Source organism: Nicotiana tabacum, chromosome 12 (assembly GCF_000715075.1).
Source record: "Nicotiana tabacum cultivar K326 chromosome 12, ASM71507v2, whole genome shotgun sequence".
NCBI lineage: Eukaryota > Viridiplantae > Streptophyta > Magnoliopsida > Solanales > Solanaceae > Nicotiana > Nicotiana tabacum.
Window position 1 is genome coordinate 20,042,985 of NC_134091.1, and position 10,731 is coordinate 20,053,715.

Genomic DNA, 10,731 nt, shown 5'->3' on the forward strand with positions numbered 1-10,731 from the left:
CTCCGATATATCCTCAATTCGAGGCGGAGCCTTATGAACCACCATCAATCCAGCTACCTGTGGAACGTCAGTGGTCTTCTTTGTTCGGGTCTCCAGAGCGGACCCATCGTTCTCTTCTTCTTCTTCATCCCTCAGACGCAGAACTGATTCTACGGTCAAAGGAATGACATTGTTGTTCAGCTTGCGAGTCGTCCTCTTCTTCGGTTTTCGATCTTCAAGGGCGGGGGCTCTTTTCCTCTTATTATCTTTGTCCGGCTTTGGGACAGAGGCCGAAGCCTCTTTCTCTGTAGACGAGGGCCTCAAAACCGCATCTTTGCCCAAACCTACATGCGAAAAACTTTACTGAAGTATGCGAAAGGCATCTTATTCGAGTTACCAAAGGACACGAGAGGAGTGCTCAACGTGATTTTTGGCCTCCCATCGGCCCTTAGACAAGTCGCGCCATGAGCGCTCGGCATATGAGGAGGTCGAAACCAGATCACGTACCCAATTCTTGAGATCGGGCCCTGCGCCGGGCATCCAGGGAACCGCTGCATCACAAAAGGGGAATATTGGTGAGAAAAGAAATGAAAGAACAACATAACAGGGGATAACAACAAAATTACACTTACGCTTCATATTCCACTCCTCGGGGAAAGGCATTTTTTCGGTTGGGATCAAGTCTGATGTCCTCACTCGAACAAACCGGCCCATCCATCCTCGATCCTTATCCTCGTCTATACTCGAGAATAGATCCTTGGTAGCTCGACGTTAGAGTTTTATTAAACCTCCTTGAAAAATACGAGGACGGTATAATCAGACAAGATGATCGAGTGTGAAAGGCATCCCCTCGATTTTACTTACAAAATATCGGATCAAAATAACGATCCGCCAAAAGGAAGGATGTATTTGGCCTAGGGTTATTAGGTATTTACGATAAAAATCTATGATAACAAGGTCGAGGGGACCTAACGTGAAAGGGTAAGTATACACGCTTAAAAACCCTCTCACGTGAGTAGTGATGTCCTCTTCAGGAGACGCCACTACCACCTTTTTGTTCTCCCAGTTACAATCCTTTTTTATCCGCTCGATGTGCTCCCGGGTTATCGAACAAATATATCTCGATACGGGCTCACATCGGCCAGGAAACGGCGAACCTTTATCGAGTTTGAAATCGGAGGTAAGAACACACGCCGCCGGAATGCACTCCTCAGGACGAGGATCCATCGGTGTTTTATCGACGGCGGATTGGAAAGAATAAGCTTTTTCCTTTTGGGGGACGGTTTTAGATGTCTTCACCATTTTGGATTTCAAGAAGGTGACGAAGATTTGGTAATTTGGAAGAAGAATTTTGCAAAAGGAACCACTAATTTGTGAATGAACTCAGAGAATACGAAAAGGAAATTGGGAAATTTGGTAGATTGGAGTTGCAAAAGTACTAAATGATAAAAGGAAGGGATATTTATAGGTTCAGGCAATGGTAGTTCAGTATCAACGGTGGCCGACCACCGTATGACATGTATTAAATACCTTGAAAAACTAAATCGACGGGACAACTATCATGTGTGTCATGGTCGAGCCCAATACAAACGTCAGCTTGTAATCTGATCGAGCCGTTAATAAATCATATCGCTTCTCACCACATTCTTCCTGAGAAATGAGGGGACTATCTGTATGTGGTCGAAATAAATTTCGGCCTTCGTATGATCGATCGAGTTCGAAACATAATCGATCGAAGAGACACTTCGAGTCGGGTTCTGAAGATGGTACAAACAAGCTTCGAGTCCGAGTGGTCGATATCCTTATCGAGCCAGAATCCAAATCGAGCTATGATGCAAAGTAAAGTTATCGAGCTTATGATCCAGAGACCGACCAACATCGATCCCGAATCAATTCAAGGGTCCGAGTCAGAATCGAGCTCAAGCCAAGATCAAGAGCTCGATTCAAGACCGAAGGCTTAAGTCAATATCGAGCTCATAGACAAGAGCCGTTGCAATCCCACTAGAGGAGAGAATCTCGGCAGAAATTGTGAAAATGCTGATTTATCATGGTCTCCCACTATCTATTTTTAATTATATTTAAAGTAAGATCCCTCTACTATAAAAAGGGATGGTTATCATTTCGGTAAAGGGAAAGTTTTTTCATGCTTACATTGTAATCAAAACACTATATTCTCCCATAGTAAAGAGTTGTTCTTTCAAGCTTCTTAAATTGATTCCACTTGTTTAGTCCTAAAATTCACCTTCCTTACAACCTTATCTATTTTGCATTCTTTGCAATCCATACTTATATTTCTATTTATCCTTATAATTTGTATTAAGTTGCGCCACATATCCTTAGAACTACGTATAAATTCAAATGTATCCGTTTTTCGGGTAAACAATGTGATATATATAAAGATAATGACCAAAAAAATGTTTAAATATTGCTTAAGGTGATCATATATAGTTCAAAGAAAAACAATTTATCTTTTGAAAAAATGGCAAAAGTTGCTAATAAAGTTGCACAACTTTTTGTATTACATCACGGGACAACCCAATAGCTTCTCCCCTCTCCCCTCTCCCCACCAAATGACAAAGCAAAAACTTGTATATTAAACAATGTCCATATTTGTACCTTACGTTTACAATAACAGAATAATGGTAAAAAGGAGTTGGACACTTTCCTACATAATTTGCTGGAACATCATTTAGGATGAGTGTTATAAAGGTGTGTTTATACGTAATCAAACTACATGGCGTTCACGCCAAGATGTCGACTAATAAAAATCTCAGAAGAACTAATAAAACTTTCAATATTGTATTCATCTATAAAAGAAAATTAATTTCATTTTTCACTGTGGTTACCAATTAAAACGTGCTTATATATGGTATGTAATATGGCTGGCCTAACAATGATATTGTATGGCAAGTCATTCATTGGTATAAGAAAAGTGGCAGCTGCATTTTGAGAAAAATTTCATCATTATCCCTTTTTTTAAAAAAAATGTTCTATTTTTAGCTAGTATGATCTGTCTATTTTTGTAATATTTTCATGTAGCTTTATTAATTTTGGGCTCCATAATTTACAGATTTGTTAGTGATATGTCAGAGCATTTTCGTCGAATTTAGTATCCTTCTTAAATGGAGACTAAATTTATATGGATCAACCTGAAGGGTTCATAGTTCCCGGAAAAGAAAAGAAAGTGTGCCGACTTGTTAAGTCACTTTACGGTTTGAATTACATAGTAAAAGTCTATTTTGGAGCCAATGTTAGGAGTTTGTCGAATTTTGTGAATTATCACTACTCATAGTTTAATCATACATAAATCTTTTTATTTTCTCATTATATTTTGACTATTTACCCTCAACTAATTATAATTTAAACCCTTATCTTTTGTTGTTTTATAAAAATTCCCCTATATGAACCTTTAATTTTTTTCTTATTTGCGCCCTATTACATGCCTTATACGAAGTCTTATACAACACTGAAAGGCAAACAAACAACCCCCCGAAAGATATGCCAATATTACTAATCTTAGATAAGTTAATCCATGAGAAGCAAGGTAATCCCAAAGCAAAGGAAAAAACAAAGCAACATCTTTGATATTACCCTTAATATGAATGTTGACGTTTCCAACATCTACTGAATAAGGTAAAAACACAGTCTTATCCTATTTAATCAAGTTGACTTGTCAATGTCCAAAATTGCTGCTCCTATAATCTTCCCCCCCAAAAGATTGCACAAGGCATTATCCCCGCCATACTTTATTTTTTAAAAAACTTTTTCCGGCGTATATCAATGTCAATGGCAAGGAAGTACTGCCTGTAAATTTATATAATATTCATGACTCTAAATATGTTCCTTAATTGGCAGTTGTGGATTCGGAATTTAGATGCAGATGTTTTTGAGTTAAGAGAAAGGTGGGTTTGGAAATGTACATAGATGCAAACTATTATTACCTTTTATAGGTAGAGGGTGTGGGAAATTTATTACAATGCCACCTATTATTATCTGATATTCATTGTAATAAATTTCACACCATTAGGAGACTGAAATGAATTTTTAAGTTACTAATCACCCCCACATCGGAATGAAAAAAAAAAAAACGTGAAAAGCTTTATGTATAAGGTATGACAAAAATTCATATTATACGCGTGCTTCCGAGGTTCGAAGTGGTGTAGCCCGAAAGATAAATCTGTGCGAGCTTAGACCCAAAACTGACAATATGTGCCATGAGCTTGAGCCATGGCAAATATGGTATAAGAACTGAATCTTTTCCAGTACAATGGTGGGGAAAACCTCAGCGAGGACATTGAGTCCCAAGAGGGGTGAATGTGATGCCCATGACAGAGAGCGGGTCAAACAGGACTGACACACTTCTAAGCTGGTATGCTTCTGAAGAAGGGGTGCACATATCACCTTAGGCATTGTTGGGTTTAAGCCTCTTATGGAAAATGGAGGGAAAAATAAAAATTTTATTTTTCCTCCTTAACAAAGGGACATTGTCCCATATTGGAGAAGGAAATTTTTTTTGATGGGTATACATACAATTGCTCTTCTTCTAACTTTTAAAGAGTTGAGAAGAAGGCAAGCCTCGCGTCGTCGTCGTCGCTCGCTCGCTCGACTCGGCTCGGCTTCGGCTTCGAATTTGGTTGATTAATTGATTAATTTTTTGGACCAAATTTATTTGTTAATATTAACGCAATATTAATTAATCCAAATTAGACCGTTACTGTAACGGTAATTCAATTTTCCTCCGTTTTAATTTTTTCGTTATAATTTGAATTTGGCGATTTGCATAAATAACCGTTTTATAAAACAGTCATTTTGAGTTGCAACCTTACCTGAAGAGTTGTAACACTTCAGTATAACCCAACGTTTTTTGGCTATAAATATATGAACTCTCCCTCAGATTTTCCTTACGAAAATTCTGATTTCTCCTTATTCTTTCTGCATTGTATTAACAGAAAAGAAATTAGTAAGTGTGATTTACTACCGCTCTTTGAGTTCGTTGATCACTAGTGTTTGAAGTACCGCTACACCAGTAAGGTTATCCGTTCTATGCTAGGAGGGAATAATCCTAAACCTCGGGTACTAGAAGGGGATTAAGTTCCTTTTAGTAAACACTGTGAATTCAGTGGGCTCAGATTCATTTTTTGTTCTTATACATTTCTGATTTTTTCCATTGCTACTGGTTTTGAATATATTTTCGAATACAGATTTCTAACAAGCTTAAGGAACTTAATTTATTTTTCTATATTCATCTTATATTCCGTTTGCGGGAGACTAAATCCTAGCGATTTCTACTCTCAGTTTGGAGACTAAAATCTTCAGATTTTCTACTCCTTTTATATTCGGTTTGAAGAAATAAAATCTTCACCGTTGTATATAATCTATTTCTGTTAAAGTTATTCGGTTTGAAGATTTTAAATACTTCACCGTTAATCAATTTTGCTTTCTGGTTTGTGATTAACAGAAGTGACAGAAACGGGAACTCATGTGGTTGGCTCTACGAGCAATGTTGCTTCTTCCAGTCGTTCTATGCCACCACCGGCGCCGGCGGAAAAGCACGAAATTTTTTTCGAGATTGACTTCAAACGGTGGCAACAAAAGATGTTCTTTTATTTGACTACTTTGAGTCTACAGAAATTCATCAAAGAGGACGTTCCAGTTCTGCCGGAATCAACTCTTGAGAATGAACGTTTTATGGTGACTTAGGCATGGAAGCACTCAGATTTCTTATGCAATAATTACAATCTTAGCGGACTGGAGGATGATCTTTACAACGTCTATAGTAATGTGGAAACTTCGAAAGAACTATGGGAAGCGTTGGAAAAGAAGTATAAAATCGAGGATGCCGGTTTGAAGAAGTTCGTTGCAGCCAAGTTTTTGGACTATAAGATGGTAGACAGGAAGCCTGTCATTACCCAAGTTCAAGAGCTACAAGTTATCATTCATGATCTCCTTGCTGAAGGTATAATTCGAATTAAAGCTTATGTTGAAAGTATTAATTTTGTTACTAATTATGAATTTTTTATTGAAGATTTGGTCATCAATGAGGCATTTCAAGTTGCAGCAATGATTGAGAAGTTGCCTCCTTTATGGAGGGACTTTTAGAATTACTTGAAACACAAACGCAAGGAGATGAAACTCGAAGATCTCATCATTCGATTGAGGATCGAAGAGGACAATAAAGCTGCAGAAAAGAAGACACGTGAGAACTCAACAATTATAGGAACAAATATTGTTGAAACTGTTCCAACTAATCTGAAGAAGCGGAAGAAGTCTTCTGGACCAAACAACTATCCCAGCAAGAAGAAATCCAAGGAAAATTGCCACAACTGTGGAAAGGTTGGACACAAAGCCGCAGAATGACGTGCTCCAAAGAAAGAGAAGAAAAAGGGTCAAGCAAATATGGTTTAAACAAATGATGATATTGATGGTGCGCTACGTTATCTCAATGCAACTTAGTGTAAAATCCTAAGGAGTGGTGGATTGATTCTGGTGCCACCCGCTATGTTTGTGCTGTTAGAGAATCATTTGCTTCATATGCTCCAGCTTGACCTGACGAGACCATTTTTATGGGAAATTCTGCAACGGCCAAAATTGAAGGTTATGGAAAGATATTCCTAAAGATGACCTCCAGCAAAGTGGTGACTCTGAATAAGGTTTGTCATATTCCTGAAATGCGGAAGAACATAGTTTCTATTTCACTTCTCGTCAAGAACGGGTTTAAGTGTGTTTTTGTTTCAGACAAAGTTGTAATAAGTAAGAACGAGATGTACTTAGGAAAAGGTTGCCTTACTAAGGGCCTTTTTAAGCTGAATGTAATGGTTGTTGATAATAATAAAATTTCAGCTTCTTCTTACTTACTTCAGTCAAATGATTTATGGCATACACGTTTGGGACATGTCAATTATAAAACCTTATGGAAAATGATTAATTTGGAAGTATTTCCTAAGTTTGAATATGACAAATCAAAATGTCATATATGTATGGAATCTAAATATGTTAAACATCCTTATAAGTCAGTTGAAAGAAATTCAAATCCTTTAGATTTAATTCATAGAGATATTTGCGACATGAAGTCAATACCATCTCACGGTGGAAAGAAATATTTCATAACTTTTATTTACGACAGTACTCGATATTGCTATGTTTACTTACTTAATAGTAAAGATGAAGCAATAGATGCATTCAAGCAATACAAAAATGAAGTTGAAACGCAACTTAACAAGAAAATCAAAATGATAAGAAGTGATAGGGGTGGTGAATACGAATCTCCTTTTGAAGAGATATGTTTAGAATATGGAATTATTCATCAAACAACGGCCCCTTACACACACCAATCCAATGGGATTGCGGAAAGAAAGAATCGATCATTAAAGGAAATGATGAACGCTTTGTTGATAAGTTCTAGTTTGCCACAGAACATGTGGGGGGAAGCTATTCTTACGGCTAATCGGGTATTAAATCGAGTACCCCATAGCAAAACGCAATCCATTCCATATAAAAATGAAAAGGAAGGAAGCCCAACTTGAATTATTTTAAAGTGTGGGGGTGTTTGGCAAAAGTGCATGTTCCTAAACCCAAAAGGGTAAAGATAGGACCGAAAACTGTTGATTATGTTTTCATAGGATATGCGACCAATAGTAATGCATATCGTTTTCTGGTGCATAAATCAGAAAATTCAGACATTCATAATAATACGGTTATAGAATCAGATAATGCTGAGTTCTTCGAAAATATATATCCGTATAAAAAGGAATGTGAGTCGATTGGTGAAGGATCTAAACGACCTCGGGAGGAGACAAAAGAAAGTACGTATAATCAGGAGGATCCAAGACGTAGTAAACGTCAAAGAACGTCTACTTCATTTGGACCAGATTTTGTAACTTTCTTATTGAAAAATGAGCCTCGAACATTTAAAGAAGCTATGTCTTCTTCGAAATTATTTTTTTGGAAAGAGGCAGGCAATAGTGAAATAGAATCCATACTGAACAACCATACATGAAAATTTGTTGATATTCCTCCAGGCAATAAATCATTGGGTTCTAAATAAATTTTTAAGAGGAAAATGAAAGATGATGGTACTATTGATAAATATAAGGCAAGACTTGTGGTCAAAGGGTATAGACAACGATAAGGTCTTGACTATTTTGATACGTAATCTCCAGTTATAAGAATTACGTCCATACGAACGTTAGTAGCATTAGTTGCGGTATATGGTCTTGAAATTCTTCATATGGACATTAAAATTGCCTTCTTTAATGGAGATTTGGAGGAAGATATTTATATGGAACAACCTGAAAGGTTTATAGTTTCAGGTAAAGAAAAGAAGGTATGTAGACTTGCTAAGTCACTTTATGGACTAAAACAGGCACCCAAATAATGGCATGCAAAATTTGACCAAACATTATTGTCAAATGGCTTTAAGATAAATGAGTGTGACAAATGTGTGTACATTAAAAATGTTGCAAATCACATAGTCATTGTTTGCTTATATGTAGATGATATGCTGATAATGAGTAATGACATTGCTAACATAAATGCGACCAAGCATATGCTAACTAGCAAGTTTGATATGAAAGACTTGGGAGTTGCCGATTTAATTCTGGGTATTAAGATCCATAAGACTTCTCAAGATCTAGCTTTGTCGCAATCTCATTACATAAAAACAGTACTTGAAAATTCAAGTACTTAGATTTTAAAGTTGCAAAGACTCTGATTGATGTGAATCTTGCACTTGCAAAGAACAAATGCCAAAGCACATCACAATTGGATTATGCTCGTGTGCTGGGATGTTTAATGTATATCATGAATTGTACTCGACCAGATATAGCTTGTGCTATAAGTAAATTGAGTCGATAAACAAGTAATCCAGGTCAATCTTATTGGATGGGGATGAAACGAGTTTTGGGACATGTAAAACATACCCAAGACTTTGCTTTGTACTACAGTAATTATCCTGCGGTGATTGAGAAATACTGTGATATAAATTGGATCACCGGTTTAACTGATTCTAAGTCCACAAGTGGATATGTATTCACTATTGGTGGAGGAGCAGTATCTTGGAAGTCGTCCAAACAAACTTGTATTGTCCGCTCTACAATGGAGACTGAGTTTATAGCCTTAGATAAAGCCAGTGAAGAAGTTGAATGGTTCCAGAATTTCTTGGAAGATATTCCATTTTGGCCCAAACCATTGGCACCAATATGCGTACATTGCAATAGTCACAATTGACTACGCAAAGTCAAGCGACAATGTATCGGATCCACTTACGAAAAACCTAACTAGAGAGGTAGTTGAGAAATTATCGAGGGGAATGGGACTATGGCCGAGGACAAGTCATTGTGGCGGTAACTCTACCTAGAAGACTGGAGTTCCCTGTCACACCTCTTTTTTCTCGCAACCCTATTACGAGGCTGAGTTAGAAGAGTTTTTCCAATTAAAGTGACGTTTTGAAAATGGATTATTTATTATTTGGAGTCGCCACTTGGAATTGAGTTTTGGTGTTCCAAGTCATATTTTATTTGAATCCCTTATCAAACGGAAGTTTTGACTCTTTATTTATGGTCTACGAAAACAGAAGACTGAGTAAGGAATTCTATTGACCGAGGAGAAGGTGTAAGGCATCCCTCGAGTCTCGTGGTTCTAGCACGGTCGCTTTTGTTGACTAACGTAAAGCTTAAATCAATTCTTGGCTATGCTTGTATATTACTGGTTGTGATGTGTCTATTATCTCTTAATTAATTATTATATTTTATTAATTATTTTGACCTAGATACGGTACGCACACAAGGTACTCCTTTGAAATTAGATGTTAAATCAAGGTACGGAATGTACACACGGTTAAAACATAATTATTTTAAATTTAAAGGTATCGAGATGCGGGAATGCACACATAATCCTTTTATTATTTAAGCATATCAATCAAAGGTTTGGATATGAACACATGGGCTAACAAAATAATTTGGAGTATTTTATTTATTTATCTCCTTCTGATCCAAGACAAATATTTGTATATTTTTATTATTTAGCTTAAATTAATTATAAACAAAGTTATATTTATTAACTTCGCCTTTTACCTATAATCCACTTTTAATTGTTGAACTTTTAGTAGCCTTGACTAAGGCGCGTATCTACAACCTTAGCCTACACTTACTTAGATATATATCTGTGACCTCAACTTGTGTATCACACCTAAAATATCGGAGCCTACTCGTACTAATTTGAAGAAAGATTTATTTTTATTAAAATATTTATGTAAAGACGTGTAGCCACGACCTTGTATATTTCTTTTCCCTTTAATCCCAAGACGGGTAGTTGTGATCGCATTTAGGACGATATATTATTCATTCTAACCCAATTGGTAATTCATCACCAAAATTAATCATTCAATATAAATAAATAAACTGAAATTATATAGCCAAATTCATTTCATACTTTTAATAACATAATCAAACCAGACATATCAAAATGAGATAGAGATGATTTAAGACATGGACCAAATATTCAAAAGAGTATAAAAGGAAAAATTTAGAAGGCAGAGCAAGAAATGAACCTCCAATGTAGAGTTTAAAATTTCGCCAATATTCGACTAGTGAGATAACTTCCGAGCTTGGAACTTTACAACAAATATAATGTATAAAACTTGAGCAGTGATTAGAAAATCGAATCGCGGCCGGAGACCTATTTTTTGACTATTTTCGTTCTCTATACAAAGAAAAACGTATGCTGTTTTTATGGTATTTTGATGGGTAAAATCAA